Here is a 19781-nt window from a genome sequence, read left to right as displayed (position 1 = left end):
GGCAAGGAATACAGTAAGAATGAAAATCCTTATGAGGTATTTGCTTCCCACAAGAAATACAATTGTTAACTTTTTCTGACATCGGTCTGGAGCAAGAAAAAAGTTTCCCCAACGGGGTATTTAGCTTTAATGAAGACTTCGGATCTGAAATTCGTCTGTGAAAATCTCAGGAGTCGGCCGACCGGCACTTGCGAACTGCTTTTGCTTCGGGCACCGCGTGGCAAGAAAGACTGAAGAAAATGGTGTCAGCTGCATCTTTTATACCCCTGGCGCACTGACGTCAGGGAAGAGGCAACAGCAACTGACGCCAGACCTAGACTTTGGAATTCAGGCCAACTGTGGGTAGCCTGCCAGCAGGATAACCCAAGAGTAATGACTGCAACAGTGAAACATGATGAACATCAATGAAGAAGGGGTATGAGACATGCACATAAACACCTCTCTCAAATAACTGAAGTTAACAATGATTAAAAAGAAAAAAATAGTTAAGTGGGCTACAGTTATGACATAAGCTGAGTTTCATAACTGTACCTACAGTGGATATAAAAAGTGCACACACCACTGTTAAAATGTCAGTTTTTTGTGATATAAAAAAATGAGACCACAATAAATCATTTCAAAACATTTCCCACCTTTAATGTGACCTATAACCTGTATTGAAAAACAAATCTGTTAGGGGAAAATATAAAAAATGTACAATAAGCTGGTTGCATAAGTGTGCACATCCTTAGACCAATACTTTGTTGAAGCACCTTTTGATTTAATTACAGCATTCAGTCTTCTTGGGTAAGAGTCTATCTGCATGGCACATCTTGACTTGCCCACTCTTCCCTGCAAAAGCACTCCAAATCTGTCAGATTGCTAGAGCATATCGTGTGCACAGCCCTCTTCAGGTCACCACACAGATTTTCTATAGGATTTAGGTCTGGGCTCTGGCTGGGCCATTCCAAAACTTTAATTTTCTTCTAGTGAAGCCATTCTTTTGTTGATCTGGATGTATGCTTAGGGTCATTGTCGTGTTGAAAGGTGAAATTCCTCCTCATCTACATCTTTCTAGCAGATGCCTGAATGTTTTGGGCCAAAAGTGAGTGGTATTTGGAGCTGTTCATAATTCCCTCCACCTTGGCTAAAGCCCAAGATCCAGCTGAAGAAAAGCAACCCCAAAGCATGATACTGCCATCACCATGCTTTACCGTGGGGATGGTGCTCTTTTGGTGATGCAAAGTGTTGTTTTTTCGTCAAACATACCTTTCGGAATTGTGGCCAAAAAGTTCTCTGCGAACAATGGCTTTTGTTGTAGCAACCCTACTAGGGCAGCTGAACTTTATTTGGGGTTAGTCAGAATCTCTTTAATTGATGGCAGGTGTATACCCAGGAATACTGAATGATGTAATTAAATCAAAAGTACTTCATCAAAATATTAGTTTAAGGGTGTGCACACTTATGCAACCAGCTTATTGTGTGTTTTTTATTTTTTATATTTTTCTCCTAACAGACTTGCTTTTGAATTGAATTGGACAGGTTATAGGTCACACTAAAGGTGGGAAAAGTTTTGAAATGATTTACTGTGGTCTCATTTTTTATATCACAAAAACCTGGCATTTTAATAGGGGTGTGTACACTTTTTATAGCCACTGTATACTTTGAAGCAGATGTCAGGAAAAAAGGAATGTATACAGTCAAGCACTAAACTCTTTTCACTGATAATCTATGAATCAATTCATTTACAAATTTAGCCATGAAAGTAATCACACTGAAGGTTTCAGTGAAGCACAAAGCAGGTTATAGTTACACATTTGCAGAATGGAAGCGCAAAAGTTACAAATAGCATACAACCCTGAAGGGATATAAACCCTTTTTTTCCCTGACTTTCAACAAATCACTTAATTTATACGCTACCACATGAGAATATGTCAGTAAGAGTTGATGTTGTTCAGGATTTGGGAATTTATGTAGACAATGACCTAATGTTCAAACAACATGTGTCCATTGTAAGAAAGTCATTCTGTATTGCACAGCTTATAAACAAAGAGACTGTATTTGGATCTAGAGAGGTCATTGTCCCACTTTACTCAGCCCTCACTAGGTCAATCTTTAAGCAAAATGCTCCCTTTGGCATGCATCTGTCCAGACACATGAAACTGGAACATTCACAGAGATACCTTATTAAAATGTTTCAGGGCATAAACAATATGGCCTACATGGACCAAGTCAAAGTCCTATCACTACACTCTGTATCCTACAGACTGCTAAGACATGACCTGTATATGGCATTCAAGGCATCCTCCAACCCACAACTGATGGACTTACTGCACATCAGCAAGTCAAATGGCATCAAAAATACTTGGTCCAGGAATCTAATCCTGTTTTACAACCAACATTAAAAGAATGATTTGGAGGGACAGACTTATCTCACAGAAGATACCACTGCTTGGGAACACAGTCCCCATCTGTGTAAAACAAATTCAAACTCAAATAGAATGCATGGATGGGTAATAAAAATTTATCCCAGGGCAGACCTATACTAATGGACAGCGGCAGCTCCTAAATGCTTTATTCCACACATGGGTCCTCTCAAATCATCAATCTTAGTTATTCTCAAAAGAGGGAATGTGCAATTATTGACCATGGGGTGGGGTAAGGCCAATCTAACACCAAATGGAATAGGTTAAGTCAAGCACCAAAAGGGAAACTGGCTAGGCTTAAAATGGCCTACAAGGACCTAATACTTACCTATGAACATAACAAAGTAGACACACTGAAGGTGTCAGTGAAGCATATAGAAGGTGATTTTTACACATCTGCAGAACGGAAAAATGCAAGTCACAAAATGTATACAGACCTGAGGGGATTTGAATCAACACTTCGCAATGACACTCTGCAATCCACTTAATTTACAAACTGAGCCATAGAAGCAGTCACACTGAAGGTGTTAGTGAAGCAGGAAGCAGGTGATTGTTACTTATTTGCAGAATGGAAGCATAAAAGTCACAAAAAGCATACAACCCTCAGGGAATCTAAATGCTTAGGTCTTTTCACTGACACTCTACAAATCACTTCATTCACAAGTTGAGCCATGGAAACAGTCAGACTAAAGGCATGAGCTTTACCCTATTTCACATTTGGACAATGCCACACAATTACACTCAGCTTATTTATGCATCTACTGACAGAAGAGGCCAATATACTTAGTAGAAATTTAGTGATTGGATGCAGTTGTTGCTGTACAATGAAGTGTCACTGCCATTCCTCTTTGGTTGTACATGGGCATTGATGGTGCTCTTTGTGACCTACTGTGCACAGTATGATCACAAAAAGAGAAGTGAATTAGAAGCCCTACATGGGCATGCGTGTAGGGAGTATCTATTTTTGACCATGTTAATGACTGGAAATGGCAGTACAGAAAAGAAATGAAAAGTGAGAAGAAAGCAGAGGTTAGAACAGAAAGTGAGCTGGAGGAGGGGAAAAGTACAGTTGTGTTCACTTACCATAAATGTAGATGTTCGAGTGTATTCACTGTTGCAGTCCTCACATATGGGTTATCCGGCTCCCGGTATCCCTCAGTCGGCCCGAATACCAGAGTCCTTGGTATATGACATCAGCTGCCGCCGGTTGTAAAACTGTCAGCACGTCAGGTATAAAGGGAGGCAGCCAATGCCATTTCCTCAGTTTTTCTTGCCTTAACTGTCAGGAGCCCCCAAAAGAAGGCTAATCCAGGAAACACCCTGGATACATGTCATATAAAAAATTAAAATCTATATTCTGTGCCTTGGGGAAAAAAGGGGGAATGGAGGGTGGGAAACCAGGACTGCAACAGTGAATACACTCGAACATCTACATTTATGGTAAGTGTACACAACTGTACTATGTTCTTCAAGTTTCACTGTTGCAGTCCTCACATATGGGCTGATTCCCAAAGCCCAGAAAGAAGACAAAGGGGGGAGGAAGGATCACAGATTAAGGGTTGGTGAGGTGGCCCTGCAAAACTGCAGATGCAAAACCAGCCCTGGATTTAGAAAACAAAGATAGATTGTAATGCTTTGTGAAAGTATGGACAGAAGACCAAGTAGCTGCTTCTAGAATGTCCTTAGTAGGCACACCTCTCAGGAAGGCTGCAGAGGTAGAGGCTGCTCTAGTAGAATGGGTCCTAATACCCTGAGGGGGAACCTTCCCATGCTGCAGGTAACAAAAGTGAATACAATGAGCAATCCATTTGGAGATGGTTTGTTTTGAAATAGCATTGCCCTGAGCCCCAGGAGCAAAACTAACCAATAACTGTTCAGATTTTCGAAAGGATTTAGTCCTAAGTAAAATCTCAGCTGTCTATGCACATCAAGAGAGTGCAGAATCCTTTGCCCTTTATTTTGGGGATTGTTGAAAAATGTAGGCAGGTGAATAGACTGGTTAAGGGTTAAACTGGAAACCACCTTAGGCATAAAGGAGGGATTGGATCTCAGAGAAACCTGATCTGAGTAAAAAATAATGAAAGGCTCTACTGCCATTTAGGCTTGCAGCTCAGATACCCTTCTAGCTGAAGTAATAGCTAAAAGGAAAGCAGTCTTTCAGGATAGAAACTTCAAATCTGCAGAGGCAGCTGGTTCAAAGGGAGGCAGAGTACGTTTTTCCAGGACAAAATTAAGATCTCAAGCAGGAGTAGGAGCTCTTCTGGGAGGTCTAAGATTACTAGCTCCCCTCAGGAACTGCTTCATCAAGGGGTGAGAAAAAATGGGTTGGTCAAAAGAACAATGAGCAGAAATTGCTGAAGTGTGAATTTTGATTGAAGAAAAGGAAAGTCCACCATTATGCAATCCTGCCAGATAGTCAAGGATGAGAAGAGTCTTCTCCGTTAGCTAGCATCCAAGGGAAAAATCTCTTCCATTTATCTGCATAGGACTTTCTTGTGCTAGGCCTCCTGTCCTCATAAAGAACTTCAACCACCTGCTGGGAAAGATTTAAAGTATTAGCCAGGCAGTTAAATGCAGAGTTGGAAGATGAGGATGAAGGAACTTTCCCACACCCTGAACCAACAGATCTGGTACCAGGGGACGATGCCAAGGCTGAGCCTGTAAAAGGCTGTGAAGGAGGGGATACCAATGCTGCCTGGGCCAATCTGGTGCTATCAGAATAGTCTTTGGTTTTTCATCCCTTATCTTTAACAGCACTCTGGGAAGAAGAGGCAGAGGAGGGAGTGCATAAACTGAGAGATGTGTCCATGGTTTCCAAGCTTTGTTGTGAAACTCCCTGGTGCAGAAGGTTAGAAGGAGATGATTGGTGTGAGAGGAGAAAAGATCCACTTGTGGGGTGCCCCAATGAATAGTGATGTGATAGAAAATGTCCCTGTTCAGTTGACACTCGTGAGGATCCAGAACATGTCTGCTCAAATGATCTGCCACGGAATTCAGCCTCCCTGGAAGATACTGAGCTATTAGATGTAAGCCATGGATGCTGCTATGGACCACTGTCTCATGTTTTGTCTGTACAAGGGGTAAGAGTGAGTCCCCCCTTGTTTGTTGATGTACCACATGACTTGTGGTATTGTCTGTCCAGATCAGCAGAGTCCCAGGGTAGAGTAGATCTTTGAAAGCCTACAAGGCCTGATGCACTGCCATCAGTTCTTTTAAGTTTATGTGCAGATGAATCTGCTGGGTGTTCCAAGTCCCCTGTATGCCTCTGCCCTCCAGATGAGCCCCCATGCAACATCTGAGGTGTCTGTGGTTAAGAGTCTGGCTGGCAAGCGGTGGGCAGAAAGGCAGACCCTTGTTCTGAGAACAGGCTGTCGCCCACCAGAGGAACTCCATTTGTAGACAGGGAATCAGGGGAAGAATCTAGTCTAAGTCCTGTGTGTGTGTGTTGACACCAAAGATTCTTGAGTTACCACTGAAGTTTTCTCATATGCAGCCTTGCCTATGGGATCATCAAAATACATGAAGCCATGAATCCTGGTGCTTGCAGGAATTGCCTTGCAGAGAGCTGGGTCATGCTTGCCAAGTTCATGAAGTAAGAGGAAAGATCTTGCTTCTGTTGAGGGAGGAATACCATCTGGGTGGCTGTGTTCAGACTCGCTCCCCGGAAAACCATCTCCCTTGAAGGAACCAACTTTGACTTCTTTTCGTTGAGAGTGTAACTCAAAGAGGTGAGAATGTTCTTCATAAAATTCAAATCCTTTTCTAGTTGTTCTGGGGTGTTTGCTTGAATGAGACAGTTGTCCAGGTATGGATACATTGGAATGTTTCTCTGCCTGCAAAAAGCAATGGCTGGAGCCAGGCACTTTGTAAAAACTCTGGGAGCAGTAGATAAGCCAAAGGGCAATGCAGAAAACTGAAAGTGTTGCTCCCAAGCCCTGAAGCGAAGGAACTCCCTGCAACTTTCCCTTATGGGGATGTGCAGATAAGCCTCATTGATATCCAAAGTTACCAGCCATGAATTCTTGCCCAGCATTGGTAGTAGTTGTTGAAGGGTGAGCATCTTCAATTTGGGAATCACCAGAAAAGTGTTTAGAATGGACAGATCCAGAACAGGGCGCCAGGTGCCCCCTTTCTTGGGTACCAGAAAAAGCCGTGAATAAAAACCTAGGCCTACCTGATTTGCAGGGACTGGCTCTATAGCCCCCATAATCAGTAGAGAAGAAGTTTGTACCTCTGCCCTGAGAGTTCTGGGTATCCTTGTAAAACAGGGAAGGTGTGAAATTAAACTTGTAACCTCGATTTACTATATTGAGCACCCATTTGTCGTCTGTGATGGTAGACCATAACTCTGCGAACCTGGCCAACCTTTCCCCCCCAAAGGAAACCCAGGGTCCGCAGAGGTAGGCACAAGAAGGCTGGAGTCATTGAGGATGTTTGCTTTGGGAAGCTGGCTTAGAACTCCCCGATTTAGCAGAAGAATGCCATTGTTTAGCTCTTTGAGGGGCAGAAGCCTGTCCTCTGGAAGATCTGAAACCCTTAGGCCTAGAGCGACCCTGCTTGCCAGGATCAGGGAAAGACCAATTCTTGGAAGGATAATGCCTACTAAACCAAGGAGGCTGAACCTGAAGGAAATCTTTTACAGCTTGCATAGATTTTTGCCTTATCCTCCAACTTCTTTAGTACCTCCTCAGCCTTATTACCAAAAATATTGTCCTTGTACAAAGGAACATCCAGCAATTTAGATTTAACTGGTTCAGAAAGAGGCTGCGCCCTGAGCCAAACATGCCTTCTGATTATGGAACCAGTAGCTGCTGCTCTGCAGGAAGCCTGCAAAGTGTCAAAGTCACAATGAAGTGAATGCTTATTAACTAAAGAGGCAGAATTCAGTAAGTCTTGTAAATCTTTGTTCTCTATCATGGAAGGAATATCTCCAAGTTTAGCCTTAATAGCCTCCAAAGTATGCTGCTGATAAGTATGTGAAAAAGACAATTCACTGATCTAATGGCAAGAGTTGCAGAGGTATAAACTTTTTACCCCACCTGTCCAAGGCCCTAGATTCCTTATCAGAAAGCACAGGGTTTTTAGCAATAGTAGCCTCAACACCCTTGGGGCCTTGAGAAATAATTTCTGGATCAGCAGTACGGTTTTTAAAAAGGAATTGATGAGACTCAGGAAGCCTGTAATACCTATCCAGTTTTCTGGGGGCAGGAAGAACAGAATTAGGAGTTAAAGAATTTTCCATGAAAACATCATCCACAACTTCCAAAACTGGAGGTATAGCCAGAGGTTTATGCTGTGGCAAATCTAGAAATTCCCTGATTCTTTTCTTAAGACTGTGGAAAATCCTTACCTTCCCATTTAAAATGGTCCCTAAAAGTATTCAAAGTATCCCCAAAGGAAAAATCTTCTGGAGGGGAGGCAGAAGGGATACAGTCCTCAGCATCAGAATCCTCAAAGCCAGAAAAAAGTTGAGAATTTCCTTCTTCACCAGCAGACATACTGGAAATCTGAGACAGATCAAAACATCAGGAGATAATTCCCTAGCCCTCTTGAAGGGGGGGATGAGAGCCCCTAATCAGGGAAAGAAGATCACCAGCCATCTTTACCAACTGGGAATGAGGTACAGGAGGGGAGGCCAATGCCTGCTTGTGAGTAGGTTTGCGGCTGGAAGGTTTACTGGCAATCCGGAGGGACTCGGGAGGCCTAGCAACTGCAGAAGTCTGAATTAAGGTAGTCGGTCTGGTTCTGGTCTCATGTCGAAAAGAAGAAGCGTCAGAAGCCGGTGCTTGCAAAGCGGCTCCGGGCCAATCTGAGGCGGCGACAGGTGGAGGGTCTGAAGATGAAATAGCAGCCTGCGACATGCAGGACTCCGTAAAGATCTAAGCAGAGGCTTGTGGATGAAAATCTGCAGACTGCAGGGGCTGAGATTTAACCCTAGGCCTGTTGTGGTCCTTGTCTTTGCATTTCCTAGGTATATCTGAAGTCGGGAGACCAGAAGATGCCATACCGACGAACTTAGGCCAGACTCCGAAATGCTTATATAAAATCTTAATTCTACAGCGTATGGTACACGGGTTAAAGGAAGCACAGAGATCGCAGTAAGGGACATCCTGCTCAAGGCCCAAACAAGTTATACAATAGGAATGGAAATCACGGTGCGGAATCTGGGGTACTTATCTGAAGGAGTCTTCAACTTGGTAGTCAGAAAGCGAAACGAGGGTAAACGGCCGACCGGCACTAGTATGAATTGCATCTGCTTCGGGCTCCGCGGCAAGAAAGACTGAGGAAAAGGCATCGGCTGCCTCCCTTTATACCTGACATACTGACATCAGTTTTACAACTGGCGACAGCCGACGTCATATACCAAAGACTCTGGTATTCGGGCCGACTGAGGACTATCGGGAGCCGGATAACCCATATGTGAGGACTGCAACAGTGAAACACGAAGAACATCAGAGGAATATTTTTTTTTGTGGGACAGGTGCCATGTTATACTTATAAAGAGAAAGGGAAGGTGGGGAAGGGAGAAGGGAAGCTGGAATAAGGTAAGAGGAATAGGAAAAAGGGGAAGGCAGAAATTACTGACAGTGTGTGTAACACATTGAAGGCGAGGGAATACAAAAATGAAGGAGACCACAGACAAAAAGTGGGGAAAACAAAGATGAGGTGAGGACTGAATGACCAAGAGGGGTGGGCATGGACACAAAAGCGAGGGGAACAACATGTTGGGGAATACAATGGAGTGTTTGCAGGAGCAGTCTCTGCCAACTGAGACTTAGAGGGAGATTACTCCCAACCTGGGTACCATCACCACTGGGTCTTGGCTCAGATGGTAAAGCCAGTGCTGGAAAGGGATGCGACTCAACAAGTCTCGAGAGAAAGCTCTCCATGTGGCCAATTTGAGCATTGAACCTTCTGTCTACAGCATCTCTTACAATGTCTGCCAGCTGCTGCTGTGTGACAAGGGCATCACACCTACATTAGCATTGCTGCTGGTGGATACAACTGTAACAGAATCCAGTTCAGGACTTCCAGAAGGAGGAGGTGTTTAGGCAACTGTGGCTGGCTAAGGCTATGACCCAAAATTGCTGGATACTTTTGGTGATAGTGCTGCTGCTACCATCAGTGAGGGGCCAACCGGCATTGCCAGTGGGCTGCGTGCTGGCCATTGTGTTAATGCATGCAGTAAAAGAAACAGAAAGAAGCAAAATAAATATATGCAAGAGAAACAGGACAGCAACAAAAGGGTGGGGAAAATAAAAGTACAAATACAATGAAAAACTGAAGTTCTTACTAAATTTTGAAACGGATACAATTTAAACAGAATATACTTGTTTGACTAAATATAAATTTACCCTGCCTACTAGTGTTTATATGAATGGGTGGGGTGTGACTGAACAAACAGCCACCATCATGTGCTGTTTGAGATAGGATTAATGTGATGAGCTACTTACAGATTAACAGGTGCCTGCTGTCAGAGATGCAGTACTGATGTCTCAGACTAATGTACATATACAAAGAATACATGTTGCTCGGGCATGCACATTTCACTCACAAGTGACACACGAAGGAAACACATCATCTTTTAAACTAAAACATGTCCACTCAACTAATAATACTACACTACTTAGTCGCAAAATAAGTATTTAATATTTTTCATGCTAATACAACCATGTTTGTGTGTGTTTGGGGGGGATCTGAATCTACAGGCATCCTGTGTTTTTGGGAACAGAGCCTTAATATCCAGACCCACCTGTCCACCTATCAAAGGGAATGCACGCACAAACAAAAGCATAACATCAAAAAGTCATATTACTAACTTTGTGCTATGGCAGTAATGACAGAAGTGACACAGCTATATGAAAGTTGTACATTTCTAGAATAAATCCCCACTTGTTAATATTATAACCAAAACATTATTAAAAAGGTATGGGCAGCCCTTCACTCTCTCTGGTGCTCCATTTTTCTTGTGTGCAGCTGCCTATCCACTTCAGCATTTTCAGGGGCTACAGATAAACAAAACACTGTGTATTACTTGTAGATGGCATGCAGTGCCATTTTAAATCTGTAACTAACACAAGTTCTACTTACAGTAAAAAGGTGGTACCTGTTCTTTAACTTTCCATTGGTCAAAAAGCTCGCAACTGTGGTGCCTCATGTCTCTGTATTGGTGATGGCACTATTCTCCCATTCATAGGATGCCAGTTGTGCAGGTGACAGTGTGAACTAAACTATTCCAAGCATACACTCATACACTGAGGCCCTTTGTAGCCCTTCTGTTTTAACCTCTGCCTATAATCCTTATGGAGTTAAAAAAAAACTTTGACTCCTCCTCACACCAGCTTTGTGTACTATCCTCTCCTACACTGACTATCTCACCTTGAAGAATCTCAGTGGAAAAATGACAAAGAACTGGTGCCCAAATCAGGTCTCATGTGTCCCATCTTCACTCAATAATGGGAATCAATGTGCATGTCATTTGCACGATGCAGGGCAACCACATAAAATATAGATATTCTATTATTATGGTTCAAAATGTCAGTTTAAAGTGTAAAACATGGCAGCCCTAAATGCCAGCGTGTGCTACTCAGAAAACATGCTCTATAGCAACTCCATATACAGATAGTTAAATATTGGATGACACTTATTTGGTCGGCCTGTACTTTTAGAGGCCTGTGAAGTGCTCCTGCAGGGACCCAGACATGTACACAACATCAAGTACACTTCTGCACAATGTTTACCAGATGTGCTTGTTGTATAAATTGAGCAATTCAAAAACAATAATGAGCTGTGCCCTAATTCGCATAATCATCGAACCTAGCCAGACAAAGTGACATCATACAAGAGCTACCAGTAGCACAGAGCCTCATCATGCTGTGGAAGAAAACACTTGGTCTAAAGAGTTTGATTCCTGCCTAAGGTGACTTTAGATAAAAATTTTTCTTCAGCCAATTATATCTGCTTCTCTAAGCTAAGTGCTACTTCTTACAAATCCATTCATTTGTACTATGGATACTTTTAACTGCTATTCAACTTATGACCTATAAGGGATACCAGTTTACACTTTTAAATGAGTTGGCCAAAGTGTATTGAGGGGGAGATTGCAAGGGAACACAGCAATTAGTAGCCTGTGGGATTATTAAGATGGATGGGAGAGACATCGTCAAACTTACAATCAGACTACTGTGCAATACAGTTTTAAGGTTGTATGCAATGCACACGTCATTAGCCAAAATATCTGTAACAGTGACAACAGTCGTGTCCATCGTCAGCTGTAATTCTGTGATTGTTTTGTGAGAGATATATACTCAGTAAAACTACATGCCTAAATTTACTTAAAGAGTGCAGATACAAATATCTAAATGTCAGGCATAAATACAGCATAATATATGGCCACAGAGGAAACTAGTAGTGTTAGGATTTGTAAAGGCCATGTAAGAATAAGGCTGTTAATTCCACTGCTTTCCATACCAACAGAGCAAATCCTTCAAACATGGCAAAGAGAAAAATACTAATGCATGTGGTGAAACACCAACATCCATACATAAACCAATTCATTTCTCTATAAGAAGAATAAGGTGATACTCCAGGTTCTCTGTTTCCAAGTCTGATAGTTCTTCAACAAGCATGCAACTGACCAACCTTACTGTGACAGTACCTAGTCCGAGGCTGTCACCAATGTGAATGCAGCTGGTGGGCATGATCACAGGTATGAAATGGTGTGCCACACACAACAGCAGAAGCTGTGGCATGGGAATGTAGGGCAACAGATTGGGGGGGGGGCGAGTGTACCACCTCTTATGGAGGCAGGGGAGCTCCTGGCCTCTTTGAAAGGGAGTACCACCACCCCAGAGAGCCAGAGTTAAGTGCCTGATGTTGGGACAGAGCCAGACGGGCCCCACAGGGTAGCCAGTGTATACACCAAACTAATTTGATATTCAAAAATATAATTCAAGCTGCAATACCTCTATCAAAGCCATAGCTGCTCTGTACTAACTTCCCATATCATGATTCCTACACTTCCTTTATGTCTTACTGTAAACATTTAATTGATTTTACTTCTTAACTACCTACTCCTACTTATTCTTCTTTCTTCCCAATCATACCACTATTTACTAATTCAGTCCAAATGTAAATCATTGCTTTTCCTTTATTTATTTATTTTTTTTTACTTAGGTCTGCTATAACCTTAAGCAAATTCGCAGGCTCCTTTTAAACAGGTACATAAGTGGAATGGTGAATTTCTACACTTTACTCTCCTTTTTTCAGCTGCTATTTGGACCGCTTGTTTGTGTGTGTTTTTAATAAAGATTCAAAATGAACTCGCTTGTGCTTCCCTACTTTCATTAGTGGAGCTACACTTTGGAAAGTTTTTAAAGAAAGTACTTCTACCACCTGTTATTATGTGGGATATTCACAGCATGGTTTTTTTGTTAGGTGCCTGAACTCTAGGGAATCTTAGATCTTACACACACAGAAGTTTTCTCATTATTTAAGGCAGAATATAAATACATGCCAGTGCAATCCTCCTCCTCTGTCAATAACATCTACAAATCTAACATTACTGAATGTCTTCTTTCTTCTATCACTACTGGAGGCATTATCACAATCAGTATCACAACACCCCTTTCTTGCCTGATATTCTGCTGACTATCCATTCTGACATCATTTCATTACCAAATTCACAATCCCATTTCTATACAAATGCATCTCCTGTAGCACTATTTACACCATTCACTCCTTAATATAGTTCAGTACTCTGTTTTTTATTTATACCTGCATTGTCCCTGACATTCCATAATAAAACTGATTAGGCAGTCATTCTAATAAGTTATTACTTTCATATAATCTGCATGGCAGTTCTTTTGAATATATGTTTCTATCTTATAGCTTAATGCACAGATAAATGCTTGGCAGGATGCTGTTGTATACAACTGAAAGCTTCTCATCTCTGTTTGAACTAATGTCACATTTTTCCCAATGTTTTGCTTCAATAAATGCAATCAAGAAACAAAAAAAATACAGTTGTATAACCAAACTTACCATAACAGTAGATATTCAAATATATCACTTTTACAGTATCTAAGCTATATGGCACATACCCTGCCAAGTACTGAATGCCAGGTCAGTAACTATAGCACTTGGGTGTCTCCTCCACATACCTGTATATCTGAGAAGGCAAGGTGGTGTGCCAGAATAAAGACAGATTTACAAGCTCCAAAATTCTGAGCTTTCTTGTCTCCCAAATATACTAGTTATACACTAGGAGAAACAGGAAAAAGGCAAGGATAAAGAGAGCCCATCCTGACAAACAGGTGAGATAGCAGAAGAAGCACTAAGAGCAAATTATCATAGAAAGGACAAAAACTCGGTAAAAGGCAGGGTATTAGTACTAAAACAATGATCTACTCAAACATCTGCTGTTATGGTAAGTTTATTTACACAACTGTACTACGTTCAACAATCATTAGATCACTGTTGCAGTCATATATGATGATTACCCAAGCTTAGACAGTAAGGGAAGAGGAAGAAGGGTCAGAGTCCAGGAGTCCCTAGGAAACAGGGCTAGCAAAACCTGATCTTAGTCTGGGAAGGAAGCAATTTTACCTTGGTAGAAAGTTTTTTTTTAAACACCTTTACTGAAACATCACTTAATACATATGCAAACAACCATTTATATACAAGAAAATAAACCACATTAACATATTCCCAGTAGCAAACCTTATACACCACATACACCCCTTTATTTAATCATCAATCCAACATTAAATACATTAATCAATTCCTGCTTTCCCTTAAATCTCACTCCTCCTTCAAAACATTACTCTGCATGTATGGTTCAAACAATTTCTATTTTTTTCTAAGTAATTTGCTCCTAGCTTTTTCTAAAGATCCCAATTCCAGTATTTTTATCTGTGTTATAATATTCAATACTTCAAATACAGTTGGTTTGGATTTTGACTTCCATTTTCTAATAAGTGCTTTTTTGGCAACCACCAGAATTAAACTTAACAAGGCCTTACTAAGTCAAGACAATTCAAATCCTACATCCTAGCTGAAAAATAAAAATTATATAGATTTATCCTTTTGCTCACTGAATATTTCTGAGAGAGTACTCTGTAGGGAATTTTTAAAGTCTGACAATCCTTGTTTCTTTCTTTCCCATCACACCTCAAACATTGGCAATCTATCTCAGGAAAAATTCTTTGGAGCCTGACTGGGGTTAAAACACACCTATGCAAACACCTTCAAGCAAAAATCCTAATTCTTCCAAACTTTGTTGCATATTTGTGAGTCATGTATATGCCCTCCCACTCTTTCCTTGAGAATTGCTTATCCAATCTCTCTTTCCAACCTTTTCTAACCTTCTCCGATTGATTTCTACAGTTATTGTGCAACATTGTATATGCCCTACTAAATACAACTTTTTAACAGCAGCTTCTGTTCTAGATTCAACTAAAAACTCTACCAAAGCAGGTCCTTCATACAGGATTCCCATATCCCTTTCTCTTTGCCTACACTCTGATATCAATCAATGACGGGGAAGGCAATCTCTAGCCTGCAGCCTCTTCCTAGTCCATTACTTCATGTCTTTAATTATTTTCTCTCTATTGCCTATTCTCTGTATCAATAACTGCAGTCATCCCTATCGGCAAATTCTTCTTTCTTCATTTTTGCATTGGCTTAAATCTTGGTGAACTTTCTGCTATTTTGTGAACATAATATCTGTATGGATGTTGCTATCCCCTTAAAGATCTGCTTCCAAAATACCACTCTTTCCCTATTTCTTGATCTTCCCTTTTGCTTAATCATCATCCATTTCCACTTTTAATTATCGCTTTCTGCTTTTGTTATGCTAAAGCATATTACAGCCTATGCTCCTACTTACATTAACTGCTGCCTGTTCTTGTCTTATATCTTTATTCCCCTCCCAGATGTGAAACACTGCTTGTATGCTTTCAAAAACATAAACATTTAGCCTTAAGAAAAAGTGCACTGACAATCTTCAAGTATAATAAAATTATACACCATTCATTGAGGCATTTAGTTACCAGGAAAACTGGTAGCTCTTATTCACTTCCAATAATTTTGAATGTTATGTTTTACTAAGCTGCTTGCCCTTGTACCTTTTAATTTTATATTTCTCTTCGCAAACAATGTCCAGAGCTCTTGAGATTTATTGCCTGGACCTGTAGTCAGCTTTTCTGCATGGAAGCATAAGAACAGAATATACAGCTGCCCCCGCTGCAGACTTCTCAACTCACACTTAACTTATATTTGCTAAAGAAAAACTTTTCACTACATAGGTTCATAGGTAGGTAACTAGGCTATCTGCCCGAAGGCATTTATAAGCCTAGCCAGAATGTGTTGGCTTTCCCCGCCCCCTTAGGTTAGTTCTCTGTGCCTCTGTCCAGCAGAGCCACTGAAGTGATCCTTGAGTTAAACTTTCTGTTTCCCATCCACTCGTCAAGATTTCTTTTGAAGAGTGCTAGCGAGGAGCTCTGCCTAATGTAAATTAGGATCTTGTTCCAAAGCATGGGAAGTCTCTGGGACAGGAATCTATCCCTCCAGCAAGTCCTATTTATTGTAGTGGTGAGGTTTAGATCCCTAGAGCGTGTAGCTGGTGGGGATAAGGTTTTCTTTAGGTGGAGCATGTCCATCAATTCTGGGTTGGACATGGCCTTGTATGTCAGGCAGAGATCACCTCCAAGTAGGCAGTATGCAACCGAGTACAGCTGTAATTTCTTCAGTCGAGCTGCATAGGGTATCTGTTTGAGGCCAGTGATCCTCTTGGTGAGGTACTTCTGTGGTCTTTCCAGCTGTTGCAGGTGTCTTGTACGGTACATCCCAAATGGGGCGTTGTACTCTGTGATGGGTCTGATGAGTACAGCGGCACAATGACCTCTTCAGTGTTTATTATTTTTATAGCACACGTGATTACAGCAAGGGCATTAATCCAGACATTCAACTATGCAAACGTAAGAGAAAATAAATCGGCTCGACATATACTATAATCAATGCACTTTTACACCCCATCCCTACAGCCCAAGATTACAGCATACTAACTCGAATATGCTTTTGTCCAGCCTTTCTTCTCTTTTTACATTGTAACGGCTGCATTTCAAAAACTAAAAAAGAAAAAAGTACTTGCTTACTCTAGTATTTTTATCACATACAACAATCATTCAAATGCTTTACTACATAACATGCAATTTATTTCATGAAATGTTTTATACAAATACTGTTACAAATAGAAATTGTTTTACTTACAACTACTCTTTTTCCTTCTTTTTTTCCTTTTAGTGCCCTTCCAAACATTAATGACATGAGGTGGAGAATATGCCATTCAGTCCACCCACAAGGCCATACTTTACAAATGTGATTTATGCTTTATAGTCACATATTTATTCACTAATTTCAGAGTTGCAGGTCTTCTACAAGTTCATATCCATCTCCAATCCCCAGACTCCGGTTCAAGTCCAAGGTACTCCAGATTCTTCTAGTTAGCGCTTCCGTTTTTTTTTTTTTGTCTCTCAAGCATTTTCCTTTGGAATAATGGTAATGTTTCACTCACAAAGTTTCTCTATGGGCTTTATTATTAGAAAAGCTTTTGTATTTCCTACTTTGCCTGTTCTGCATCAAAAAAAAGAGTTTTGGATTCTCCAGAAAAAATATGTTCTGAAGACAGCTAGATAGCAGTTTGAATCTTATTCCTGCCTCTAGACATTCCCTAATTGCCAGGACAAATGTGCTTCTGTCTCAAAGGTCTTGGTTACTTTTTCACGGTCAGGTTTGGAGCATGCACACACAATATGCCCTTTCAATTTACAAATTCTGATGTGGAATACCATTCCAGTTGCTTATTTGTGCTTTTATTTCCTTCCAGTTTCTCTGGTACTTCAGAAAATCTCAAGTTTTCTCTGCGTGCTCTGTCCTCAAACTCTACCATTTTTTTTTTTGAAAAAGCTCTGTTTGAGCAGTCTTGGTACTTAACCTGTCTTTTCTTCATTTCAGTCTCTGTGTTTTGCAGTTTTACCAGTTCATCTACATGTTTAGAGCGTCTTTAATTTTTCTAGCTGTTTCCTGTTAATACACTCAATAAATATTTAATTTATTTTAATCAGCTCTGAGCACATTCAATTTATTTTTGTTTCTCTAAATTACAGAAAGCTCTCTTTTATTGCAAAGCTGAAGTTTGAACTGCTTTTTGATGAACAGCTGCAGGATTATTCCTAGTACTCACCTTTTCTAGTTGCTTTTCTTCCAGGGGCTTTTAAGTGTCTTTTTTGCTGCCATCCAGGCAGTGTACCTAACAGCTAATAACTGAAATTTAATAAAACTGTCAGAATTACTCACCCTTACTTCTTAGTTTCTTTTTTCATACTGGGAGAGCTGAAGTTGAACTGAATATCAGTGTATAGCCATGTTGCAAATCCAACTGTGGTACCGAGTTTTGACCTCAAAGTGAAAGGCATTAACATGATGTAAATAACACTGGATTATATATAATAACCATTTGGTAACAGTCTGCTTTAACACTAGTTGTCTCTATCTTACTTTCACAGAAAATGGACAAGTGACTAGAAATTGTAAAGTAATTTGCCCAGTTAATACAGTAGCCGACTTGTTTGATGACATACAGAGTATGCAGGATTTTCTCTCACTATCCCTTATTTTATGATCCAAGAAAGGACACAAAGAGATGAAAAGACTGATTAAGGTTAATTCTGATACCAATTTTGACATGAAGTTAGGTGGGTTCTTAGGGATATCCAATCTTTTATGAAAGGAGAGATAAGACTGAACTACCATAAGAGCTTCCAACTCACTCTGCAAGCAAAGCCAGGCAGATAATTTTGTTGTCCATGTCAGAAATTCTAAATTAGACTGATGATCTAGTTTAACAGGAAAATGTACAACTTTGTCTAGTACAAAGTTAAAATCCCAAGGAGGAGTCACCTGTTTTGTAAGTGGAAGAATGAGAACTAAAGTAAGGATGAAAAAGGGAATTCTAAGGGCAGACAGAAATCACCAAAATGTGAATTCTAATAGAGGAGTAAGAAAGGTCATATTTTAGCAATGTACACAGATAACAAAGCACCAAAGGCACTTCAGGTTTTAAACGTTCCTGGTTCCTTTTGTAGCACCAATAAAAAATCACACATCCTCAGACAAAAAGTGCAAGAGGAATTAAAACTTTATGTTACAGACAAGTCAGATACCAAAATTACAGGTTGTGGTGAATCACAGATCCCTCATCTCATTTAATAAAGTCCATCCAGTGGGGAAGCTTGTGGTAATTCCCCTTGGCCATTTTCATGAAAAGGGAAAACCAATGTTGTATGGGACAAAAGGGAGTTACCAATATTACTCCTGGAGAGCCCTAATGGATGTTTAAAAGATCTTCAGTTATCAGGAGGAAAGAGGGAGGCATGTTAGAACATTACCATCATTTGTGCAAAACGTCCTGCAGCAGAGGTTTTTCAACCATCTGCTGTGAACAAAAACAAAAATATCTACTTGGGGGTTTCCCCACAGCTGGATTACCTACCCTTGTCTTGTTCAGTGCGTCTGCCACTATATTCTTCTCTGATAGAATGTAATTAGCCTGAAGGCAGAGTTTGTGCTTACATCCCAACTCCCAGACTATCAGTCTGCATAGACGGCACAAATTCGTTCCTCATTATGATGTACCATATGGCAGTTGTGTTGCCTGTGATTACCAAAAGAGGTTCTGGAGTCCACAAATAATTTAGGGCTTTCAGTGCATTTATCAATGCTTTCATTTGTTTGATGTTTATGTGCTTCCTTCTAAATTGATGACCTTGTAACCCGAATCTTGTGGAAACAGCCCTCCCCCCCAACATCTGTAGTTGCAGACTAGAAAGGGGTTAGAGGAAATTAGAAGAGACAGATTCAAAATCAATTGGTCTTTACACCAGTGAAGGCCTTCCTGATAAAGTTCAGTATGGGGATTGAGAAACTACCGAAACTTTCTCAAATGTAATCTAGCTACAGGGATCATGAAAGCTGCAGAAATGCTGCATCACAAAATCCTTAGGAATTCCCTTTCTGTTGTTAAAGACTGCAGAGAAAAATAAGGGAACTGGTACTTTTTCCTGAGGAAGGAATAGCATAACTGTCAAAGTATACAGCAGACATCTTCAAAAAGTTACTCACTGCGAAGGAATGATAAATTACTTTTTTTTTCAGAATGAGTTGAAAATCTAGGTTCTGAAACAGATTTCTGACACAGAAAGCATTCTGAGCAATTTTGAATACAGGTGGCAAACATATGGCTGTCATCCAAATACAGAAATATGTGGATGGCTTGTAACCTAAAAAAAAAAATCACTGGTGCTAGACATTTTGTGA

The 19781-nt window shown here is 40.6% G+C and overlaps 1 protein-coding gene across 2 annotated transcripts in view; it reads right to left on the bottom strand.

The window, feature by feature from the left end:
- Window positions 1–19781, bottom strand: part of EPS15 (epidermal growth factor receptor pathway substrate 15) — a 2462763-nt gene that overhangs the window by 106565 nt on the left and 2336417 nt on the right. The gene's annotated exons all lie outside the window — the stretch shown is intronic.

Source organism: Protopterus annectens, chromosome 10.part0, assembly GCF_019279795.1.
Source record: "Protopterus annectens isolate FY-2018-M chromosome 10.part0, PAN1.0, whole genome shotgun sequence".
In the NCBI taxonomy this organism is placed as follows: domain Eukaryota; kingdom Metazoa; phylum Chordata; order Ceratodontiformes; family Protopteridae; genus Protopterus; species Protopterus annectens.
The sequence above is the reverse complement of the archived record's forward strand: the minus strand, read 5'-3'. Positions and strand labels throughout refer to the sequence as shown.